This window comes from Calidris pugnax, unplaced genomic scaffold, assembly GCF_001431845.1.
Source record: "Calidris pugnax isolate Ruff unplaced genomic scaffold, ASM143184v1 scaffold3, whole genome shotgun sequence".
NCBI classification, from domain to species: domain Eukaryota; kingdom Metazoa; phylum Chordata; class Aves; order Charadriiformes; family Scolopacidae; genus Calidris; species Calidris pugnax.
In genome coordinates this window covers 1,579,475-1,604,217 of record NW_015090799.1, presented here as the reverse complement: position 1 = coordinate 1,604,217, position 24,743 = coordinate 1,579,475, and the positions used below count along the sequence as shown (strand labels likewise).

The window sequence follows — 24,743 nt, the reverse complement described above, 5'->3', positions numbered from 1 at the left end:
TCCTCCCCAGGTGATCAATCAAATAAAATCAAATCAGTTTCTTTCTTATTCCTTCATTGTCTGTTGCCCAAATTACAGGAAACAGAAAAATATTCAAAACTGTAATAACATGTAAATTCTTCCAACAACAGACGTTAACAACAGTATGTGAAATGATGGTGTGAACCTCGTATTCCTACTATAAACATGCATTACCCCTGCAAGGTGCCATTTGTGAGTGCAAACTATACAGATAAAGGATAAAAAGTTCGATTTGAAAATTTATTCTCCTCTTTTATAAAATGTTTCTTAAATTTTAGACTTCATGACTTCAGAATTATTTTGATGATGATATCAAGTTATCTCAGTGATTAATATGATTACATAAGTAAATATTTAAATGCTGGAGGTACTACTATATGTTAAATATAAATATAGAAAAAAGGCTTTATTCTTTTTTTTTTTTTCATTTTCAATATCAGGAGAGAGTTTGTCATTCTATAAAAGATATATTGCTACACAGCTTTTCACTACAGTAGGGTTAAAAATGTTAACTCCCAGTGGAACAGTGAGGATTTAATTAATGTTTGCAAACACTGTGTTTCCAATATTTGTAAAGGAGTGTGAAAGATATGCAGAGTAATTCTTACTAGTGTATTACGAGTGTTATTCTCTGACAGTCTATTAATAATTTTCTCTATTTTATTCCCTAAGCTCAAATAATTCCCATATTATTCTCAGACATATTACAGACTTTCTGCCTCTTGTGCTCTTCTAGTTGCAGAAACTCACAGCAATTGGTAATGTCTATATTTGTACAGATAAGTAAATGTTCTTTAATTCAGGAGCAATCCTTTCTTGCCTGATAAATAGAAATGATTAAGCAACAGTTAGGTAGAGAACTATAGCCCCACTTGGCTGCGCCTCCTACAGCTAATATTTCAGCCTTAATGAAGTTACTCATCTTACATTAGATATAATGGTGCCAGGCAAATTGTGAACGATGCCAATAACTTGTGCAATTTTCTGAAAAGCCACTTCAGCTGTAAAATCATCCTACTTCTTCATTCTCCTGATCTTGCTAATGGAATAATTTGAAATTAAGGCAAGCTAAAAGTATAAATAAGATATAAATAAAATGGAGCATTTTGCTATAACACAGGAGGAGGATGCCATTCCTGGGTCCTGATCTTACAAGCACTTAATACAGCATGCTTTTACTTATATATGAGATTTATTTACATTGTGAAGCTTACATACAAAACTGGAGTAGACCTTAGTATAAGAAATTGAACTATAAATGATAGGAACTAGTTCAGTAAAGGAAACTGAAATAGATAATTCTTCACCTGTGACATTTAAGTAAACTATAATGGTCAGCAAAACAGGAATGATGCCTTCCAATCCAGGAACCTGTTGATAATCAGATTACACCAGTCTAAAACTACAAGTACACTTGGATTTAAATGTTCTTCAGCACTTACTGTCACAATTTTGTATTCTGCACTGTTGTGTGGTTTCTCCAGATTTAGATTACAGAAAAAAATGACACACATACAGGTCTTGTATGGGATGGGTTTTTATCTCCCCAGTGAAAAGCATGAAGCTCAGGTCAAAAAGTAAGCTGGGATTTTGGTAACCTCTTAGAAATATCTCACAGTACCAAAAAGTATTACTTTGTAACCTTCCACACATTTTGGCCCATTGAAGACTCTCACTCCAGGAAGTATGGAGCACCTGTAAACAGCGTATTTTCACTGCGTGCTCCTAAACTGCAGACAAGGTTGAAAGGAAAATGATCTACGTTTTTCAAGAGGCTCATTTTATAATTAAGGACTCCTGTGGTTCATATGGAACACAAATAACAAATCTTTTAAATTCTCTTTGATAGGTATATGCGCAAGAAACAATTGTTACTTAGAGGTAGGACTGAGACATGAAACAACTTAGTTGTGACCCACAACATGAAGCTTATGTGTAGGGAGACAAACAAAACTGAAGTCCCAAACCCATATGACACTGGGCTGAAACCCAGGAAATCAAATGAATCTATTGCTGTGACTATTACATATTTATAAAGCACCTTACAAATGACAACTTCAAAGGATTTTTCAAAGGATTCATTAATTAGATCACAATAATCCAGTGAATTAAGTGTTACGTTATTCATTTTAAAGACCATTAAACCTAGGCATGAACAGCTTAAGTGACAAACCCAAGAGTGTATAATATAAAACGGTTGTAAAAGAAAAACTGGGGCACCTTAGTTCTCTTGAAAACTAAGAGCTGAGACTTCACCTCCCTTTTATGAAGAATATAGTAAGGAAAAAGATATGTTCTATGCATGAAGGAGGGATTTTGGCTGCTGCAGATTCAAATGAAAGTGCAGTAAAGAATCAAAACTGAGTGAGCAGCAATGAGCAAATGGAGCCTGGAAAACACGGAGAGTAAATAACAAGTTTTATCTGTGAATTGCAACTTAGTTATTAACTGAGACAAGACCCTAATGTGAACTGGAGGTGGCATAGAATCATTACAGGGAATTACATGCAATATTGGGATTATTTTGGTAGCAGACATTTGCTAGATGCCCACCTGATCAGAAGAGGCAAAATGAGGCGGAGATGATAATTGAAATGCAAAACAGGCAGATAAAAAGATTACACAGGTTGCAATCAATGGGAGGTTTCAACAGCTGCCCAGGCAAGTGCTAGAATCCATTAAATTGGATTAGAAAATGTCACCAGTGCAGCAGCCAGTCAAATTCAGGTTATAGCAGTTTGGCACAGTGGAGAGGTCATGTTTCATTAGGATTAGTCCTGTTTTCCTTTTAACATAATTCCCAGAATATCATGCGAGAAGCGATAGAGTTGCAATTTTCACAACTTGTCAGGTTTCTTGGATGCGTCACTGTCATTTTAAATACTTGTCTACAGCGCAGATTCCTGCTGTAGCTGTGCTTGCAGCAATGTAATTGCATCTCCCACACTGCGCATAGCACTTGAGCAAGCAAGCAGTTAAAATTTTAAAATTCAGAATGTCCAAACCTAGGTTACCACAGAGCTCTGCGAGAAACAGCATATGTGTGTATCTTATTTTCTTCTACTTGCAGTTTTCCCCATTCTGTTCAGTTCTGGATATTCACCATTGATCACCTGCTGCTTATTGTCCATGTAAGTCTGGTCACCACCTTAGCAGTTCCTCTTCAGAAGCCCACACTTTCTGAAGACATATATTACAGCTGGCTACCGTTAAGCCACCACTACCAAATCAAGCAGTCGCCATATTTTAGAATCAATGAATCACAGAATGGTTAGATTTGGAAGGGACCTTAAAGATCATCAAGTTCCAACCCCCTGCCCTGGGCAGGGACACCTCCCACCAGACCAGGTTGCTCCAAGCCCCATCCAGCCTGGCCTTGAACCCCTCCAGGGATGGGGCAGCCACAGCTTCTCTGGGCAACCTGGGCCAGTGCCTTACCATCCTCACAGGGAAGGATTTATTTCTGGTATCTGATCTAAATCTCCCCTCTTCCAATTTAAAACTGTTACCCCTTGTCCCGTGACTACACTTCCTGACAAAGAGTCCCTCTCCGGGTCTCCTGTAGGGTCCCTTCAGATATTGGAAGGCTGCTATATATATTTATATGCTATATATATATTATATATATATATATATTAGTTTTTTCTTCTTTCATCCAAAAGAAAAAAGGTAAACCACAACATTTTTACTATCACCTCTTATTTTCTCATCATTTGTCTTAGAGGCTCTAGCTCCCTCATGGCAAGCTCTTTGCATGTGGGAGTTATTAATGGAGTAGCACTACTGATTAGCTTTGCAATTAAGTCTATGACCAGGTGCTTCATGAGCTCAGAGTGTAATAGGCACTATGACAAGAGAGAATGAAATGCATATGGCAAGATGATTTCAAAATAACTTTCTGCAATCTGGGTTTCAAAACGCAGCCAATGTTTCCTCGTACATCTATAATATGCCAAATATCTGAGCCTTCAGACACAAAAAGCTATGGAATGCAGCACTAAGCCAGAGGCTTGAATTTTGGAAAGCACTGATCACCCAAAAGCCTTAGAACTTGAAATTGAAGAATACTCACAGTATTAAATGTTCTTATTACTTGAAGTGGTACAAGAACATTTCTATGAATGCTCTGGGGCTCGTAAAAATTAGCTGTTTAATAGAACGGCACATGAACTGTTGTTCCAAAGATGAAGGATGTGTTGGACTGGTACAATGCCCGGCAGGAGTTCACTTTGGTCTAAGGTTTAATCTTTCTCTCTGATTTTCTTGGGGTTTTCTCCCGTTCCCTCAAAGTTATATCTGAACACCTCCCGCACCATATGGATTGTAATAGCAGAACATAGCTATCAAATCCATTTGTTAGGTGAACATATTATGTGACTGACAGAAAAGAAACCTGGAAGTAAAACACAAGAGAAGAAAAATCCTTCCTATTCTGTAGGAAGGTGAAGTCAAATACTGCAAGACTGAACCAGCCATTTTATGGCTTATGGTCATATCATGTAAGTATCAAAGTTTACATTGCTACAAACCTGAAAAAAACTAATCGGCAAATAGACCTCTTTTTATTCCATCACACCAAGCTCACACTCTGATGATGAGGGCTGTCTTAAAGCACTGGAAATGGCTTAGAATTTCTGATGGGAATCATTTACTGCGATAAGCAATAACAGCAAGAATTTTTGAGATGGAGCCAGGTTGGGATCAGCTCCAGAGAGTCACTGAGAAAAAATTTAAGCATATATTTTAGGTCTCTATCCCTCAGCGGGTTTGATCCACCGTCCCCAAATATGTGATATCTTGGGAAACAAGACTATTTTAATGAGATGGAACAGTTCTTCCCCAGGACAATAAGAGCTTCCAGAGCCACCTGTGTGTGGGGTAACTTTTCATTGGTTGCTTAAGCACACTGGTGTAAAAATTTGTGGCTAGCACAAGGCCATGCAGATCTCAAGTGCTCAGGGTACTAGCCAAATGTAATAATTAATGCTTAATTTAAAAGTCTGAGATTAGCAAAATTAATCACAGGGTGCAGAAAGACTTCACAAGTAGATAAGAAAAACTATGTGGGGAAAGGGGGTGAGGCTGCGGTGCCATTAGCTGCTCCCTGTGATAGCTCATTAGGTTAGCTCTTACCAAAGGAGTCGAACCTAAGTATGTGTGTGTAGCAGCTGAAACATAAAAAGCAAGCAGGAAGCTTCCTGCTGGGAACACAGGGAGAAGAGCTCTCAGATTTCTCTGGATGAAGTTAGAAAAATGTTTGGGGATATGCTCCCCCTGCGGAGTTCAATAGCGAAGCCTCCATTAAACAGCCAAAGGCATGGCATCTGCAAGGGAGAAAGAGAAAAAGGCAAAAAGCCTCTACAGCAGCAGATGCACCGTGCCAGCAACAGAAACTACAGCACTGGATCTAAGGGTCACTGCCAGTTCGGTGCCATTGCACTCATGTAGATGACCAAAGCATTAAAAGAGAACGTGGGAGAGGAGAGGTCTCCAAGGAGAGGACCAGGGACATTCTGTCCATGATCATAGAATCATAGAATCATTCAGGTTGGAAGAGACCCTTGGGATCATCGAGTCCAACCATCTCCCCTACTCTACAAAGTCCTCCCCTACACCATGTCCCTCAGCACTGCATCTAAACGGCCCTTAAACACAGCCAGGGATGGTGCCTCCCCCCCCTCCCTGGGCAGCCTGTTCCAATGCCCAACCACTCGTTCTGTGAAAAATTCTTTCCTAATGTTCAATCTAAACCTCCCCTGTTGGAGCTTGAAGCCGTTCCCTCTTGTTCTATTGTTAATTACCTGTGAGAAGAGACCAGCCCCAACCTCTCTACAGTGTCCTTTCAAGTAGTTGTAGAGAGTGATGAGGTCTCCCCTCAGCCTCCTCTTCCTCATACTAAACAGCCCCAGCTCCTTCAGCCGCTCTTCATATGATTTGTCTTCTAGGCCCTTCACTCGTTTCGTTGCCCTCCTCTGCACTCGCTCCAGCACCTCGATGATGCACAGAGTTATTAAAATAAAGATAGAAAATTCCTCTGTCTCTGTAAGGGAAGAGAAGGAAAGGAAACCATCTTGTTGCTGGCCAATGTAGGCAATAAAAGTAGGAAGAAAAAAAAAGATACATAAGAGAAGAAACAGAAATCTTGTTTGTCCACTGGTGGGGAAGAATACCCGTGCCTTGTAAGTAAGAGGATCACAAGCTCTGCACTGGAAAGCCAGCCCAACAACTTATTTTCTGCACCTCACATCATCCCCACCAAAACCAAAATCCCTGACAAGTCATAATGCTTGGAGTGGAACAGAAGCAGCTCCTCCTATAGCAACACCTGTTTGGCATAATTTTATAAAACACTTATCTCTGACAATACAACAGACTGCAAAGATCAGCCAAGAGCAAATACTAGTTAAGAAGGTGGCATGTTTAAGTCATCCCTTGTCATCCCTTTGCCCTGAGGTTCTGCCCAATTTGATCTTACGTCCTGAGCTTCCATCTACTGTTTTCTTGTACCTGGTTAACTGCTGAACCAGCTTTACTCATGGCTTCACATTCCTGCTATAAATTCTCCTCGTAATATCAACAACACTGCATGTTGCCTTTCTCCTAAAAACGATGGTGTTCCCAAAGAGAAGAGTCATAACAGAAGAGTATATGACACATTTTATTCACCGAAAGGTGGCATCTGAGAGCTGGAAGGGCACTAAATTAGCTGGTTTCCTCTAACTGTGGGTCATAAATCTCTTGGAGGTCACACAAAGGTTAAAAAGAGAGCTGTTAGTCCTCAGCAGCTTAATCCCTGCAGTGCTGGGAAATAAGAGGGACTATTATTTACTTACTCCAATTTCTACACTTCCCAGAAAACTTCAAATTACCTTTAATTGCTGGAAACAGTTCAGCTCCTTCAAAATGAAGAAGTCAATAAGCACAGTTGTTTTTCACGCTCCTGTCCTGGAGGGACTGGTTAATACAGACTGGCGGAGATCACTCACAAACAGATGAGCTGAAAGGGCCTTTAACTTTCAGAAAGTTGGATGAATGCAATCATTAAAGTAAAAGATCTGGGGAGAGATGACAAGGAAAATACACCGTTTTTCCCCAGCCATTTCTCTTGGTAATTGTGTCTTTCTCAGGAAACTCCTGCCTCCTGTGTCCCCAGCCACATGTTCTGCCTTTACTCCCTGTAAAGGAGTTCTTTACTCCCTGTAAAGGCAGAATATTTTTAAAATAGATCAGTAATCTATCTGTTTCATCATGCAACTCCACAAACAGTCGTAGGCAGAGAATACATTTAAGCAGAATGAGCTACCGAATCACTGCCTCAGGACAGAGTGGGACTAGAGCTAGGGGACACAAGGACAAGGACTAATTACTAACTAGAACACCGATCTGGAAGACAGAATGACAGAGTGTGTCAGGAAACCACTGTACGTATCTGGGATAGAGAGGGACAGCGTGAGTCAGCCACAAGAGAAATTAAAAAAAAAATAAAATCATGATTTGATGGAAATGAAATCAATGGGACGTTGTTGGCAGAATTGTTTCCAAGAAGAATGGTTTTCAGTGTTTTCCATGAGGTCTTTGGCAGAGCCAAATCTGACGAGGTTATTGAAGCTTGCAAGGACAGAACTACAAGACCAAGCGAATACAGAACCATTGATTAAACGAAGAGGATGGACAGCAGGAGTACATCAAAGGAGACCAAAAACATCTCTTCAGAGTTGAGGGAGGGAAAAAATTGGAAAGTTAATCGATTTTCCTTTTAGCTTATATAAACAATACCAAGTTAAAACAAACCAAACCAAAAGTCATATTATAAACGCACAAACCATTTTTTTTTTGGAGAGAAACTGAAGGCGTGTAAAATATGCAAAGGGCAACACAAGTCAGGGCGTTTGGAGTATTTAGTCCTTCACATCCCTCCTCTTTATACTACCTACTGTCAGAAGACAAAAAAAAAAGGTCTAGGGCAGCATCATTTCTCATTTCTCAGCTGCACCGCTGAGCTCAACTCCATCGTCTCTTCCCCTTCCATACACAGATCTCCAGCTGTTTTCCCTGGGAGTTCTGAGCACTCACTGACAGAGTTTAAACTTCCTAATAATAGCAGGAAAAAAAACCTGTATATGTATTACATCTAAAACACATTAAAAACAGTAAGTTCTTTCAGCTGCAAAGACAAGCATTCAAAAAACATCCCAGACTTTCTTTGTCTGCTGTTCCTTTTTTAAGTCATCCTTTGCTATGAATGAGGCAAGGTCTCGGTGGAAGGTGAATATAAGGGAATGACTAAAACCTGATGGTGCACTTGAAGATAGCATCATAATATTTATGTAGATGTATACAGTAGAACCACTCCGTCCCTAGCATATTTTACTGGAAATAAAAAAGTTTTTCTACCATAGCAATCCTTGCATACGGACTACATTCATTTTGAAGAGGAGAAAAGGAGGAGGTGAATGGCAAATTTCTATTTCCAATGGTAAATTTCAATTTCAGTGAGGGTCATGGCAAATTTCTATTTCCAATGGTAAATTTCTATTTCGAATGGTAAATTTCAATGTCAGTGAGGGTCGTCTAAGAAAATGAAGAAAGTTAAAAGTTGTGATGTTAATGGATTGTGCATGCACACTTTTCTTACAGTTGTCCTAGGAGTAACACAGTAAAATTCATTAAAAATATAGTTAAAATATTAATAAAATCATACAGCTAAGAAGTTCCAAATTAACTTACCATTGATAAGTTTTACAGCCTCCACAAACTCAGTCTTATTTTAATACTCATTATAATCAATACAGGTACGTATAAAGAAGTAGAAGGGTTGACACAGTTGTCTACATATGCTGTTCAATATAATTCCTTATATGCACTAAATTCAAGAACTCTTTTTTTTTTTTCCCAAATAAACCCTGACTATTAGAACCAACAAATAGCTTTTCTGCGTTCTGAATCAGTCCTTCCTCTCTGTCATTTTAGTTGTTTCCAACACTTCCGAAGTTCATTTTTTTTCTGCAGTAATATATAAATCATCAAAATTTAATCAATGCTAGATAAGTTTCTGTCCAAGCTTATATGAAAACAGGAGAAACAAAAATTGAAGTATGTACATATATCTTTATGTAGCTGAATGGGCAGGTAACCTATTACTTAGGCAAAGCTCCAACACCTCTCTTGAAAGTCAGAGAGCGCCTTTCCACCAGAATTAAGAGGTTTCAGATCAGGCTATATTTACAAAAGTGCTTCATTTTCAGAAAATATTAATTTTTTTTCCCTTTTTTTTGTTTGTTCTATGATGAGTCCAGACATCAGGAGTAAAAATGACTTAAAAACGTGACAAAATCTGCTTCTGAGACTAAAAATGGAGTCTATGTCCTTCATCATGAAGATGCTAATACAATTTTCTCATCTGGGTAATCCCTATGTTAGTTTTTACATGTTCCTTGATTATAGCAAATTGTGTCAACAATTTTTTGTGTGCCTAACTTGAAAATTGAGGAATGAATAATGTGATACCCTATGAGAACCTAAAATACTGTATCTCTTCCCAGCAAGTTATTTCTATGCATGAGGGAATAGACTCCCTGTTATTTCATTCTGCAGACAGCGTAGCTGTTTTAATCATGAAATTCTCACTGGATTCCACAGTAGACTCTCCTACAGGAAATACTTTGTTCTGAAATCTGAAACTTTGGCAAGTAAGATAAGTAATGTCTAATATTCCTCCTTCACCACATCCATAAATGAAGGAAGCTGAAGAACACATTCAGTAAACAGGAATTGAAAATGCATGCCGGGACGTTCAAGCAAAGCTCTCCCATATAAAAGATTAGGTTTACATTTCCAACACATCAGATTAAACCCCGTGAAAATCAGATTTCACTTTTCGCCTTCTAAAACATTACTCATACTGTGGTTTTTAATCAAACAGAAATAGGAAATAAAACAAAAAAATACAACTATTGTAAATGGCTCTGGTTAATTCAGATTTTGTTAGCAATCTTCATCTGTTATTTGAATCTCATCAGCCTGTTAACTGGGCCAGTGGAAAGGTCATTAGAAAAACTTTTCTGGTGGCATTCTGTCTGAAATAGAAACATTAGGAGAAAAAAAAAAAAAAGCCCGGGAATGTTACAGAACAAAACAGCAATGCCAAAAAATTTCCCAAACACGGAGTTAAGGAAAGGTGCAAGATTTCATTTCATCTTGGATTAACATTCAAGATGCTCTGTAACAAGCCCTGCCCCATCACCTCGCCCTGACACAGCTGAGAAGGGCAGGAACAGCCACAGTGTCATTTCTTTGGCACAAATTCCTAAACCCAACATACACTTTCTCCTTTTTTGCTGCTAATCACGTTAATTAGAATTTTGGTTTAAGCAAATGAATGATCATTGATTCCACTCTGCAACTGTGCACGATGTGCAAAGTTTATATGCAGCTTGAATTTGTTATTACTAACACAGATCAATCCAATTTGGTGTGTAAGCCTCATTTTTCTTGTCAGACCATACCACTTTTTTCTTTTCAAAACTCCATTTTCGAATGGATACTCGGTATCGATGTGGATATCGAACTCGATACTATCACATTGCAATTTCCACTACAAGAACACTTCTTTTTCATGCTGGTAATTTTAAATTCAACTTTTAGCTGCACTAAAGGAACCGATTATGGCGGTTCTCAGATCTGTCGCTATTTTCTACGGATATTTACCAATATTACTCCTTATTGTGGAACTCAGCAACTAGTTGCAATGCTTAATATATACTTAGAAGAGCCCAGGACAGGAGGAATTTGAAGATCTGTTGTTAACAGCTCGAAACATACAGACTGTGCGGTGCTTAACTTGAGTATTCCTAGTAAAACTCAATAGGAATAGTTGTGGAACTGGACAATATTGACTAGTTTAGCTGTTACCCCCTTGCTATAAAAAGTGCTGCTTTATATTTAAGAAAGCGTACCGGACTGGAGAGAGCACTGGCACTACCTCTCGATGGTTAACTCCCATGACTAAAGCAGCTTTTCTCTCTTTTGGCACCATATGATGATCTTCAATTGTAGTTCCTCAGACCCTCAAAGAGCTATAAAGATATGTGATAATGCATTCAAATAGACTAAGCAGAGCTTTCTATAGGGAAAAAAAAAAATGTTCAGATTTCCAGATCAAAGACAGCAGGAAAGAGGTTCTACCTCCTAACTCTATCAATGCTTCATCTTTCTACCTCAGCTTTTTTTTTGTAAAATTGGAGTAACGATAAAACACCAGGAGTTGTAAAGATAAACAAACAACCTACTCGCTTTCAGAATCTACTGCTTCTAAACATGAAGTCGTGCTAAAGATATCCCATTCTGAGCGCAGTATTCAGAAGTTGAGCACTTTTGTGCTGCATGGTTAATAGTGTGCTGCCAGTTTCCTTAAGAGACACTGGAGAATGAGGCAAGGTCTCGGTGGAAGGTGAATATAAGGGAATGACTAAAACCTGATGGTGCACTTGAAGATAGCATCATAATATTTATGTAGATGTATACAGTAGAACCACTCCGTCCCTAGCATATTTTACTGGAAATAAAAAAGTTTTTCTACCATAGCAATCCTTGCATACGAACTACATTCATTTTGAAGAGGAGAAAAGGAGGAGGTGAATGGCAAATTTCTATTTCCAATGGTAAATTTCTATTTCGAATGGTAAATTTCAATGTCAGTGAGGGTCGTCTAAGAAAATGAAGAAAGTTAAAAGTTGTGATGTTAATGGATTGTGCATGCACACTTTTCTTACAGTTGTCCTAGGAGTAACACAGTAAAATTCATTAAAAATATAGTTAAAATATTAATAAAATCATACAGCTAAGAAGTTCCAAATTAACTTACCATTGATAAGTTTTACAGCCTCCACAAACTCAGTCTTATTTTAATACTCATTATAATCAATACAGGTACGTATAAAGAAGTAGAAGGGTTGACACAGTTGTCTACATATGCTGTTCAATATAATTCCTTATATGCACTAAATTCAAGAACTCTTTTTTTTTTTTCCCAAATAAACCCTGACTATTAGAACCAACAAATAGCTTTTCTGCGTTCTGAATCAGTCCTTCCTCTCTGTCATTTTAGTTGTTTCCAACACTTCCGAAGTTCATTTTTTTTCTGCAGTAATATATAAATCATCAAAATTTAATCAATGCTAGATAAGTTTCTGTCCAAGCTTATATGAAAACAGGAGAAACAAAAATTGAAGTATGTACATATATCTTTATGTAGCTGAATGGGCAGGTAACCTATTACTTAGGCAAAGCTCCAACACCTCTCTTGAAAGTCAGAGAGCGCCTTTCCACCAGAATTAAGAGGTTTCAGATCAGGCTATATTTACAAAAGTGCTTCATTTTCAGAAAATATTAATTTTTTTTCCCTTTTTTTTGTTTGTTCTATGATGAGTCCAGACATCAGGAGTAAAAATGACTTAAAAACGTGACAAAATCTGCTTCTGAGACTAAAAATGGAGTCTATGTCCTTCATCATGAAGATGCTAATACAATTTTCTCATCTGGGTAATCCCTATGTTAGTTTTTACATGTTCCTTGATTATAGCTAATTGTGTCAACAATTTTTTGTGTGCCTAACTTGAAAATTGAGGAATGAATAATGTGATACCCTATGAGAACCTAAAATACTGTATCTCTTCCCAGCAAGTTATTTCTATGCATGAGGGAATAGACTCCCTGTTATTTCATTCTGCAGACAGCGTAGCTGTTTTAATCATGAAATTCTCACTGGATTCCACAGTAGACTCTCCTACAGGAAATACTTTGTTCTGAAATCTGAAACTTTGGCAAGTAAGATAAGTAATGTCTAATATTCCTCCTTCACCACATCCATAAATGAAGGAAGCTGAAGAACACATTCAGTAAACAGGAATTGAAAATGCATGCCGGGACGTTCAAGCAAAGCTCTCCCATATAAAAGATTAGGTTTACATTTCCAACACATCAGATTAAACCCCGTGAAAATCAGATTTCACTTTTCGCCTTCTAAAACATTACTCATACTGTGGTTTTTAATCAAACAGAAATAGGAAATAAAACGAAAAAATACAACTATTGTAAATGGCTCTACGTCTGGTTAATTCAGATTTTGTTAGCAATCTTCATCTGTTATTTGAATCTCATCAGCCTGTTAACTGGGCCAGTGGAAAGGTCATTAGAAAAACTTTTCTGGTGGCATTCTGTCTGAAATAGAAACATTAGGAGAAAAAAAAAAAAAAGCCCGGGAATGTTACAGAACAAAACAGCAATGCCAAAAAATTTCCCAAACACGGAGTTAAGGAAAGGTGCAAGATTTCATTTCATCTTGGATTAACATTCAAGATGCTCTGTAACAAGCCCTGCCCCATCACCTCGCCCTGACACAGCTGAGAAGGGCAGGAACAGCCACAGTGTCATTTCTTTGGCACAAATTCCTAAACCCAACATACACTTTCTCCTTTTTTGCTGCTAATCACGTTAATTAGAATTTTGGTTTAAGCAAATGAATGATCATTGATTCCACTCTGCAACTGTGCACGATGTGCAAAGTTTATATGCAGCTTGAATTTGTTATTACTAACACAGATCAATCCAATTTGGTGTGTAAGCCTCATTTTTCTTGTCAGACCATACCACTTTTTTCTTTTCAAAACTCCATTTTCGAATGGATACTCGGTATCGATGTGGATATCGAACTCGATACTATCACATTGCAATTTCCACTACAAGAACACTTCTTTTTCATGCTGGTAATTTTAAATTCAACTTTTAGCTGCACTAAAGGAACCGATTATGGCGGTTCTCAGATCTGTCGCTATTTTCTACGGATATTTACCAATATTACTCCTTACTGTGGAACTCAGCAACTAGTTGCAATGCTTAATATATACTTAGAAGAGCCCAGGACAGGAGGAATTCGAAGATCTGTTGTTACAGCTCGAAACATACAGACTGTGCGGTGCTTAACTTGAGTATTCCTAGTAAAACTCAATAGGAATAGTTGTGGAACTGGACAATATTGACTAGTTTAGCTGTTACCCCCTTGCTATAAAAAGTGCTGCTTTATATTTAAGAAAGCGTACCGGACTGGAGAGAGCACTGTCACTACCTCTCGATGGTTAACTCCCATGACTAAAGCAGCTTTTCTCTCTTTTGGCACCATATGATGATCTTCAATTGTAGTTCCTCAGACCCTCAAAGAGCTATAAAGATATGTGATAATGCATTCAAATAGACTAAGCAGAGCTTTCTATAGGGAAAAAAAAAAATGTTCAGATTTCCAGATCAAAGACAGCAGGAAAGAGGTTCTACCTCCTAACTCTATCAATGCTTCATCTTTCTACCTCAGCTTTTTTTTTGTAAAATTGGAGTAACGATAAAACACCAGGAGTTGTAAAGATAAACAAACGACCTACTCGCTTTCACAATCTACTGCTTCTAAACATGAAGTCGTGCTAAAGATATCCCATTCTGAGCGCAGTATTCAGAAGTTGAGCACTTTTGTGCTGCATGGTTAATACATTAGACAGTGTGCTGCCAGTTTCCTTAAGAGACACTGGATTTTTAAGTATTGATCAGAAGCTCACCGCATTCAGAGAGGCATCTCTTGCTACTTTATGACCTAAAGGAGTTAATGACTGTGAAGTGGTCAAATGCTCTTGTAATCAGCCCAGTAAAAAAAAAAAAAAAAAAAAAAAAAAAAAAATTCATAGCTATAAATCAAGAGGATTAAAGATTAAATAAAGATATTGCTTCCCTCGTGGCATCTGAATGATGCGGAGCTCTCTTATTCTGTCCTCTTTTCATGAACTATCTTAGGCACTGCCATAACATAACAATGTTAGAAAACTATTGGAAATAATATTATGGCAATATACAATAGCCTACTTGGGCAATGAAAAACAATGCTTTAATATATTAGAAATACATTCACGATTAACTTTCCTTCACCTATGTTAGCTGCTGTTTCATGTCGTATAGAATCACCATTGTTTGCACTGCTCGCTTGCTTTGTAGAAAAAAATGTAGGGATTGAGGGTCGTCTAAGAAAATGTAGGGATTATCCCCCCCCCGCCCCCAAAACTAATAATTCTTATTATACTTTAAATCAGTTCAAATATCTGTATGACTGAAATGAGCAACGACTTAGTGGATTAAAGTAATCTTCAGCCTAAAGAGGCCCAGCATCCCCAGGTCTGCCTGGTGACGTGGTCTGCCTCTTTGCCATCTGTTTTGAAGCAGGAAGAACTGAGGAGTCTTCTGCCGGAGGGAATTTCTTCCCGAAAGCAGCCGCGGTCCCCGCGCCGATGCTTAACAGAGGGGTAGGAACCTCTCTCAGCATCCACGTCCCAAGGTGCAGCTCCTTTTCTACTACCTGGGTACATCTTCTCCTGACTTCTTACCTCCAGCAATGGTAGGCAGCCCTTCTGTTGTTTCACTGCCATGCATCCTACCGCCCAACACAAGACAGGCTTAAAAATAAAAAAAGAAGGCTGTACCCAGCAAAACTTGACCTTAAGGTTTTACATAGGGCAAGCAAAAAATTAAAACCAAACGCCATAAAATACTGCGCTAATCTGGGCTTACAAATGAGTTTCATTCACATCCCTCATGCAAATTTCTCTCTGTGTGCTCTTGCTCAAAGGCCACAGGATCACAAATTCCAACCCTTCCCCCCACTTCATGAGGCTCCACCATGATAACTTCCGCCTCCAGCTACTTTGAAGAAGGTTTAAATGCCCTGAGGAGTTCTAGCTACAGTCACAGAATCACAGAATGATACGGGGTTAGAAGGGACCTCTGGAGATCATTAAGTCCAACCCCCTCCAGAGCAGGGCCACCCAGAGCAGGTTGCACAGGAATGTGTCTGGTGGGTTTTGAATGTCACCAGAGATGGAGACTCCACCACCTCCCTGGGCAGCCTCTGCCAGGGCTCTGCCACCCTCACAGGAAAGAAGTTCCTCCTCATGTTTAGGCGGAACTTCTTATATTCATGTTTGTGCTGGTTCCCTCTTTTCCTGTCACTGGGAACCACTGAAAAAAGACTGGCCCCATGCTCCTGACACCCATCCTTTAAATATTTATAAGTATTGATCAGATCCCCCCAAGTCTTCTCTTCTCCAGGTTAAACAGACCCCAGTCCTTCAGCCTTTCCTCAGCAGAGAGAAGTTCTAGTCCCCTGATCATCAATCAGACAACCGTCACTTAGACATCTTGTGTATGAAATTTGTTTTCACTTTGCTTTTTTTAACTAGTCATTTTGCCTAATCCGGGCTGTTCATTTGACAATCTTGAGTTCTTTTTACAAATTTCAATATCTTCACGATAAATATTATATCAGACATTGGATACAAGCAAAAGCTGCTGTGCCTCTGATCTCTGGTATATTAACCACTTCTCAGAGTCCTCACCTTCTACAACAGGTACAAATGTCACATCAATGTGCTCGGTGCACCCGAGAGTCAATTCTTTCCCTCCCCTTTACCCTCCTTGAATGTGGTTTCTTCTATCAGAAGAGGTTTAAAGTAGTTTGGAGATGAATTTTTGTTATCTATCAATTACATGTTGCCAAATCAATAGCTAATCCTCCGCTACTCCCCAAGATGTCAAGAGATTGAAGGAAAGAAATTTACTATCTGGTATTCAGATCAACCTTTCTACCATCAGTTCTATTCTACCATAGTCAAAGCAAAATTTCCACTAAAGCAAATATTAAAAATTGCAGGACACGATCCTGGAACAGTATAGGGACTAGAACATTCAGCAGAAGGTGCCCGAACATTCAATCTTACTAAGAGTGAATACCCCAGACTGTTCTCCTTCAGTTTCAGATGACCAATCTTCTGCCTCCTATCTTAACAGAACTGGAGGAATGAAATAAGAAATCAGGAAGAGAAGCGCAATTGGTAAGAAATTAAATAATAATGGGAAAATAACAATAGAAAAAAAAAAGGTGGCAGATGAACAAAAAGACAAACCTGAGAGAGAGGAAGAAAAGAAAGAAGTATATTGAGACACTGAGTCATTGGCATTCTGACACACTAAAGGAGGCAGCTTTTCTATCAGTTTTTAACGAAGGAGGAATTTCACACAGTAAGTTTAAACCAACAGAATGCAGCACTTTTCCCCACAAAACATGAAATTTATTATACATCGTGTTATCAGCTTTAGAGAGAGAGATCTATATGGCATTGAGTAATACAGGTGAAGGCTTCCTGGTAACTCATATCTTTCATATTTTATTTCTCAGATAATTTCAGTGATCCAATGGTCTATTCATGGTCTTTAGTCTTTTGTGAAAGACTATCCCTCCCTAGGGAGGAATAATCCCCTGCACCAGTACAGGTTAGGGGCTGACCTGCTGGACAACAGCTCTGAGGAAAAAGACCTGGGAGTCCTGGTGGACAACAGGATGCCCATGAGCCAGCAATGGGCCCTTGGTGGCCAAGAAGGCCAATGGCATCCTGGGGGGTATCAAGAAAAGCGTGGTCAGCAGGTGGAGGGAGGTCATCCTGCCCCTCTGCTCTGCCCTGGGGAGGCCCTATCTGGAGCACTGGGTCCAGTTCTGGGCTCCCCAGTTCCAGAAGGGCAGGGAACTGCTGGAGAGGGTACAGCAGAAAGCTATGAAGATGATCAAAGGAATGGAGTATCTCTCTTATGAGGACAGGCTGAGGAACTTGGGTCTTTTTAGTCTGGAGAAGAGAAGACTGAGAGGGGATCTCATCAATGCTTATGAATATCTAAAGGAGGGTAGTCAGTAGGATGGGGTCAGTCTGTTCTCAGCGGTGACCAGTGACAGGACAAGGGGCAACAGGCACAAGCTGGAACACAGGAAATTCGATCTGAACATGAGGAAAAACTTTTTTACTTTGAGGGTAGCAGAGCCCTGGAACAGGCTGCCCAGGGAGATGGTGAAGTCTCCTTCTCCTTTCTGTCCAGACTGCTCTGGGTGACCCTGCTCTGGCAGGGGGTTGGACTGGATGATCTCCAGAGGTCCCTTCCAGCCCCTGCTAGGCTGTGATTCTGTGAAATATTAAAGGAAATGCTATTAAATTCTCCCATCTTCATTTGTCTCTTGAGAGTTATTGACTACGGTTCTAAGGATTCTTTTGCTAAGACCTTAGAGGTTTCCTGGTGGAAAGGGGAAAAAAAAAGAAGAAAAACACTGAACTTAAGCTTCCCAGTTTTCATTTACAGATATAAAGAGCATTCCCTTTGCCTGCTAGCAATGGGCACTGCCTACACAGTTTTTCCTACTCATGCTTTGTGACTGGAGTCTTACCAGTCGCCAGCTGTGTAGAGCTAGTTGTGCACATACAGATCAGCATCTATAGACGTTCAAAATAGAGGCTTTGTTCTAAACGTGGCTACAGGAATTGTTATTAGGTGAAAAGAACTTCTGGTTTGATTTGAATATCTCATTTCTTCTGTTCTGTTCCAAACCCTGGGTCATGCCTCATTCTCAAATGGAGATTTTCATTATGTTTAAGAACATAATTCATTCTGAAGCTCTATGCCCTTCGCTTAATTTGAAAGGTTTGAACTTTTCCATAAATCATGAAACACAACTGTTTTCTTTGCTGTTAGAAAACGACAAACAAAACCAAACCCAGCATTGACTACTATGACTTTACTATAAATAACCTTAAAGGGGCATAGCGATTGCCCCAAACATAAAATTTTGAACCCTTCATCTTAAAACAGACCCAAAAAAGGTATTTGTCACACAGAACAGCAAAATGCAGCCACTTGTAAACTGACCAGCCAAAGAAAAGCACAGAATGAAGGTATATTTGCTGAACAATGTGAAGCATTTGTGGTTCCCACCAGAAGCAGAATCTGGTCAGAATTCAAGAATATATACTTACTACTGATATTGGATCAATATCATTAGAGTCCAATGAAGGTGAAAGCCTCTTACTGAAAATATAAATTACCTTTTACCATCAAGATTTCAAGTTTTATTAAAACAGCATTCTTATCTTCCCTCTCCTTCATTCAAAATGGCATTTCCAACAATAGTTCACGTGAAACACAGTTTAAGCAGTGAATCAGAGACTGAAACATCAATCCATTATGCTTCCTGTTTCTCATTAAGGGTAGGGGTAGAGAAGTTCAAACTTTATTTAGTATGTTGCAGATGAAGATATCACGATGTCATCTCATCTAATTTCAGTTTCTTTCCATATTTGCCCCGAAGGTTTGTAACTTCTTTTCTGTAAAGCCTGGAATTCAAGCTGTTGTCTGCGGCATATAGGTTACATTCATAAAATCATAGAATATCTCAAGTTGGAAGGGACCCACAAGGATCATTGAGTCCAACTCCCTGCTTCTCAAAGGACTACCTAAAACTAAATCATATGACTAAGAACATTGTCCAGATGCTCCTTGAACTCTGACAGGTTTGATGCCATAACCACTTCCCTGGGAGCCTATTCCAGTGTTCAGCCACCCTCTCAGTGAAGAACCTTTCCCTAATGTCCAATCTGAAGTTCCCCTCATGCAGCTTCACTCCATTTCCTTGGGTCCTGTTGCTGATCACCAGAGGGAGGAGATCAGTGCCTCCCCCTCCACTGCTCCTCTTGAGGAAGTTGTAGATGGCTGTGAGGTCACCTCTCAGCCTTCTCTTCTCCAAGCTGAACTAACCAAGTGACCCCGTAAGTCTTTCCCTGGAGACCTTTCAACCATCTTGGTTACCCTCCTCTGGTGACACTCCAATAGTTTGATTGAGGCCCCCAAACTGCACACAGCATTTGAGGTGGGGCCACACCAATGCTGTGTAGAGTGGGACAATCATGTCCCTCGACTGGCTAGCGATGCTGTGCTTGGTCCAGGAGACAGGTGGTCATGTTAACTAATTTCTTCTACATAATAGAAAACGAAATTAGGTCTGGAGAACCTGTGTTGAATTGATCAGCAATAACTTCGAGTGGAAGAGTATAATGAAAATATATAAACTGAAAACTATCATTATTTGTATAAATGCAGGAGGAAACAGCTGGGCTTGCTCTCACTTTCCTGTATCGAACCTTTCTTTTGTCACAAATTCATTTATAACTTCTCCCAGGTAGCAAAATAGTTTCTATTCTTTCCAGAGGCTTTCTACTATCCACCACAGCTACAGGTTAGACAAAGACCTAAGTCTGGGTAACGTTATGGACATGCAGATTGGCCTGTTTTCCAGCAGCTGCCAAGCCTGGTGAAGCATGGAAGAAGTTTGTGAATCACAGCAGTGGAATCTCTGAATGGCTTTAATTAATGAATACCAGGGAGCAGGAGAGAGGATACCAGCAACGAAGAGGAAGATATTTCCCAGAGACATTTGAAAGCCTAACCTAGCACTCAACCAGCCAGAACACCTATACTCCTGAGCAAAGAAAAGCTTTCCTAATTAAAAGATGTTTTGTGCTTTTTTGGTGTCTTACGAGACGTGGAAATAGATCGTTATGAAAATTTTTGCATCAAAAATCCCATTTTATTTTCCACCAGTGTGATTTTCCATTGTTAATATTCTTACACTCTGCATATATTAAAGCACATTAATAAATGAACGCAGCAGGTCAGCCTGTCTGATATTTCATGAAGGACCACGGGAAATGATTGGTTTAGGATGAGTGGACAAAATCAGTTTGTTCATCAAACTTCATTTTAGCTGAGGACCAATAAATGTGTGCATAGTATGGACGTACTGAAAGTTAACTGGGCTCAGAAATACAGCACAGGAACTTCATGTTCATGGCTCAACTCGACCTCTTGACATGAAGGAAGAAGCATTATAGTGACACTGAGGGATGACAGATCTTTAGTTTACACATTCTCTTGGATTTCTCAAATTCTAGCAACAGAACCATCCATAGTTAAGGCTTCAGGGGCCAAAGAGAGAAACACAACAGTTAAGCCTGGAATGTGAGACCAATAAGCCAGCCAAACAAGATTTCATACAGTTAAAAACAAAGCCATTAACTCTCTCTGTGAAACAACATTTCATTACGTTAAATTGTAATATGGCTGATAAGCTGGCATTTCCATGAGTTTTTAAGTCCTATAAGGAATATATTGGAAAATTATTGTAAACCTGTGATTTATAGTCTCTAACAGGTCCACAGCAAGACAAGATACAGCCTCCAAACTCTCCCTCAGACTCAGAAAGGGAGTTGAAACTCGGTGTGGTTTAAGAAGCTCTTGAAAGAATTTCAGGATACTCTGTATAAACACTCAGCCCCAAAGATGTGTGTTGCCATTCCCTTCCACGAGAGCCACGAGTTCCCCAGAGCCTGAAACGCTGACTGCATATCAATATCCTAACATGAATTACCTTTTCGGTACGTTTACCGTCTTGGGATGTGATGTTTCGCCTCGTTTCCCAAAATACCCCTGGACCTTCTCATCCTACTACCCCATTGGAGACTGTTGCACAGAGCTGCCTGGACCCCCCCACAGCATCCACCCTGTGGAAGAAACACATAATGAAAAAATTGTGATGAATTGAATCTTGTAGAGACATAATTTGAAGACATTGGGAGAGAATAACTAGACTAAATCATAGAATCATAGAATGGTTTGGGTTGGAAGGGACCTTAAAGATCATTGAGTTCCAACCCCCTGCCCTGGGCAGAGACACCTCCCATCAGACCAGGTTGCTCAACAGCAAAAACAAGATATAGAGCTGTCCCTGAGAAGGGAGGGGAGTTGTAGGATTATAATATCCCCTCGATGTAAGTATAATACAGCTGTTGAAAGCACAGTCCCTTTCAAGAAGACTTTAATCACTTCGGAGGTGATTCTACCCCTCTACTCTGCGCTCGTGAGACCCCACCTGGAGTATTGTGTCCAGCTCTGAAAGGACATGGACCTGTTGGAATGGGTCCAGCAGAGGGCCACGAGGATGATCAGAGGGATGGAGCACCTCCCCTATGAAGACAGGCTGAGAGAGCTGGGGGCGTTCAGCCTGGAGAAGAGAAGGCTCCAGGGAGACCTTATAGTGGCCTTCCAATATCTGAAGGGAGCTACAGGAGAGCTGGGGAGGGACTCTTTGTCAGGAAGTGCAGTGACAGAACAAGGGGTAACGGTTTTAAAGTGAAAGTGGGGAGATTTAGATGAGATCTCAGGAAGAAATTCTTTGTGCTGTGAGGGTGGTGAGAGCCTGGCCCAGGTTGCCCAGAGAAGCTGTGGCTGCCCCATGGCTGGAAGGGTTCAAGGCCAGGTTGGATGGGGCTTTGAACAACCTGGTCTGGAAGGAGGTGTTGGAACTTGACGATCTTTAGGTCCCTTCCAACTCTAACCATTCTATGAATCTATGATTTAAGACACAAATATAAGCAGAGATTTCAAAGGCAGCAATTAGTCAATAATGCAATCACCTAATATTGCATATAAAACCCTTCCCAACTGGAAATGCCTGCATTTTTGCATGCTTAGCAGTAATAAGAAGTGGGGAGGGGGGGAAGGGGAGTGTTACTGCCACATTTCTGTAATGAGTAGCTCCATCATCCATCATACAGGGCACGGTGGTAGAAATTAAGTCTTTCCTTGTCGTTAGCAATAGTGAAACACAGACACCTCTTGAGGGCAAGGTATACTTTCCAGCCCTGGAAACTTCTTTCATTTAGAGCATTATGTGCACATTGTGGTAAAAATGAAAATTAGACAAAAGCTTAAAAATTAATTACTCTGCTAAATCGTTTTCAAGTTATAGCCTGGAAACACTGCACCAAATTCCTGTTTCATTCAATGAATAAATAAACATCAAAAATAATAACCATACATGTAATTTCATAGCTTGAAAGCACTGATTGAAATGAGATATAAAACAGGACTTTCATTTCAAATAGTTTTATACATTGCTCACTTACTAAAGAAAAATGAATTCTACTGTCTCCTGTTGATGACAAAAGACAATGGAGTAAATGGTGACTCCAGATAACCCATAAGTCGCTGATTCTGTTTTCCAAAGACATGCCTGCTTTCTATTCCTTTGGCCTCGGCTGCCTAGCAACCTCCACAGAGCTTTCTTAGTCTATACTAATTCTGGAGAGTTTTCATTTATATATTTATTTATGAGAATGCCTATAAGGAGGATACAGAAACAAAGAGCTCTTTGTTCCTTCCTTCTAACACTGGACTCCAAACATGTCACCTCGGTGTCTCAGTGAAGGTTCTGTGACGAGAGGTACCTACCCTCCAGAAATCACTTGAAAATCAGGCAAATCCCACTTTCCATAAGACAAAAGCTCCTGATGGAATAGGCACTGATATTTCTTGCCCTCCCTGCTGATTTGATTCTTTGATAAGATTTTTCGCCCCAAAATACTGGGTGTTTATGTAAGGCTCCTGTTTTCGGGTAGCCTGGAGCTCTTACTTAACAGGAAGACAGAGCTTGTGCTGCTGTACTGGGTCACCAGCAGCTCCTGCATCACCCAAGAACTGGAGGGAAATGGAGATTAAAACTCCTACTGTGGCAGAGACTCAAAGCAGGATGGTTTGGAAGTTACAGATGGGACTACCTATAATAAGTAGTTCACAGCGGGATCCGGGCTGTCTCTACATGAACCAGCTTTTGGTTGTAAAAGTCTATTTCCTAAGGGCTTTTTTAACTTTATTATTAGTGCAAAATTGAGGATACTGCAGAAAATATCCCTACGTTTCATAAGAAAAATACATATTTTCTTGCCAATTCTATTCAAACAGCACTTTGCAAATACTTTGTGCCCCGATCAACACAGCTCTCTCCTCCAACCAGAAGGGAAAAAAAATAAAGAAAGAGAGAGAAAAAGAGATGGTCAAAGATGTGTCCTGAAGAGCCTAGTGGGCTCTTCCAAAAGATGTGGTGAAGGCACACCATGTGTTAGTGGCTTGCGCTCTTATAGTGGTGACATAGGGTTTGTGTCTCACTACTTGACTCTTGAATTCAGACAGAAAAGTTTCCATTTACTTCTGGATCAAACCGAGGCCTGAAGTAGAACAAACTGATGCCCCCTGAGACATGGCAATAGACCTTGATCTCTCCATCACATTTTTTCTGATGAAGTTGACCTGTAGCTTTGTTTTGTCGTTAAGGATCATCCAGGGAATCTATAATGGAACGTGAACCCGGAAGTAGATCTCCTAACTTCCACTTTCTGGTTCTTACCAACAAAGCTCTATACATAAAGACAAGGTTGTTTTAAACATGACAACTATCACAGGATTGTGGAAGCATTTCAAAGTCTTGATGTTCTATATATTTCATCATCAATATCCAGCGAGACTTGGACAGGCTGGAGGGCTGGGCAAAGAAGAACCTCATGAGGTTCAACAGGGAAAAGTGTAGGGTCCTGCACCTGGGGAAGAAAAATGTCAGGTACCAGTATAGGTTAGGGGTGGACCCGCTAGAGGCAACTACTGAAGAGAAAGATCTAGGGGTCCTGGTGGACAGTAAAATGACAATGAGTAAACAGTGTGCTCTTGCGGCCAGGAAGGCCAATGGTATCTTGGGTTGTATAGGGAAGAGTGTAGCCAGCAGGTCAAGGGAAGTCATTCTCCCCCTCTACTCTGCACTGGTGAGGCCACAACTGGAGTACTGTGTCCAGTTCTGGGCTCCCCAGTTCAAGAGGGACAGGGAACTACTAGAAAGAGTCCAGCGTAGGGCTACAAAGATGATTCAAGGATTGGAGCATCTCCCTTATGAGGAGAGACTGAGAGAGCTGGGACTCTTTAGTCTGGAGAAGAGA

At 39.9% G+C, this 24,743-nt stretch overlaps 1 protein-coding gene across 5 annotated transcripts in view; it reads right to left on the bottom strand.

Annotated features, from left to right (window-relative positions):
• The window catches only part of LRRC4C (leucine rich repeat containing 4C), a 122,360-nt gene that overhangs the window by 40,439 nt on the left and 57,178 nt on the right, over positions 1–24,743 (bottom strand). For 3 of the 5 annotated variants that reach the window (XM_014937176.1, XM_014937178.1, XM_014937175.1), the window contains exon 2: positions 21,350–21,482. The exons of the other annotated variants lie outside the window; for them this stretch is intronic. The gene's annotated coding sequence lies outside the window, so the exon portion shown is untranslated. The remainder of the gene's footprint in view (positions 1–21,349; positions 21,483–24,743) is intronic. 5 annotated transcript variants of the gene reach the window in all.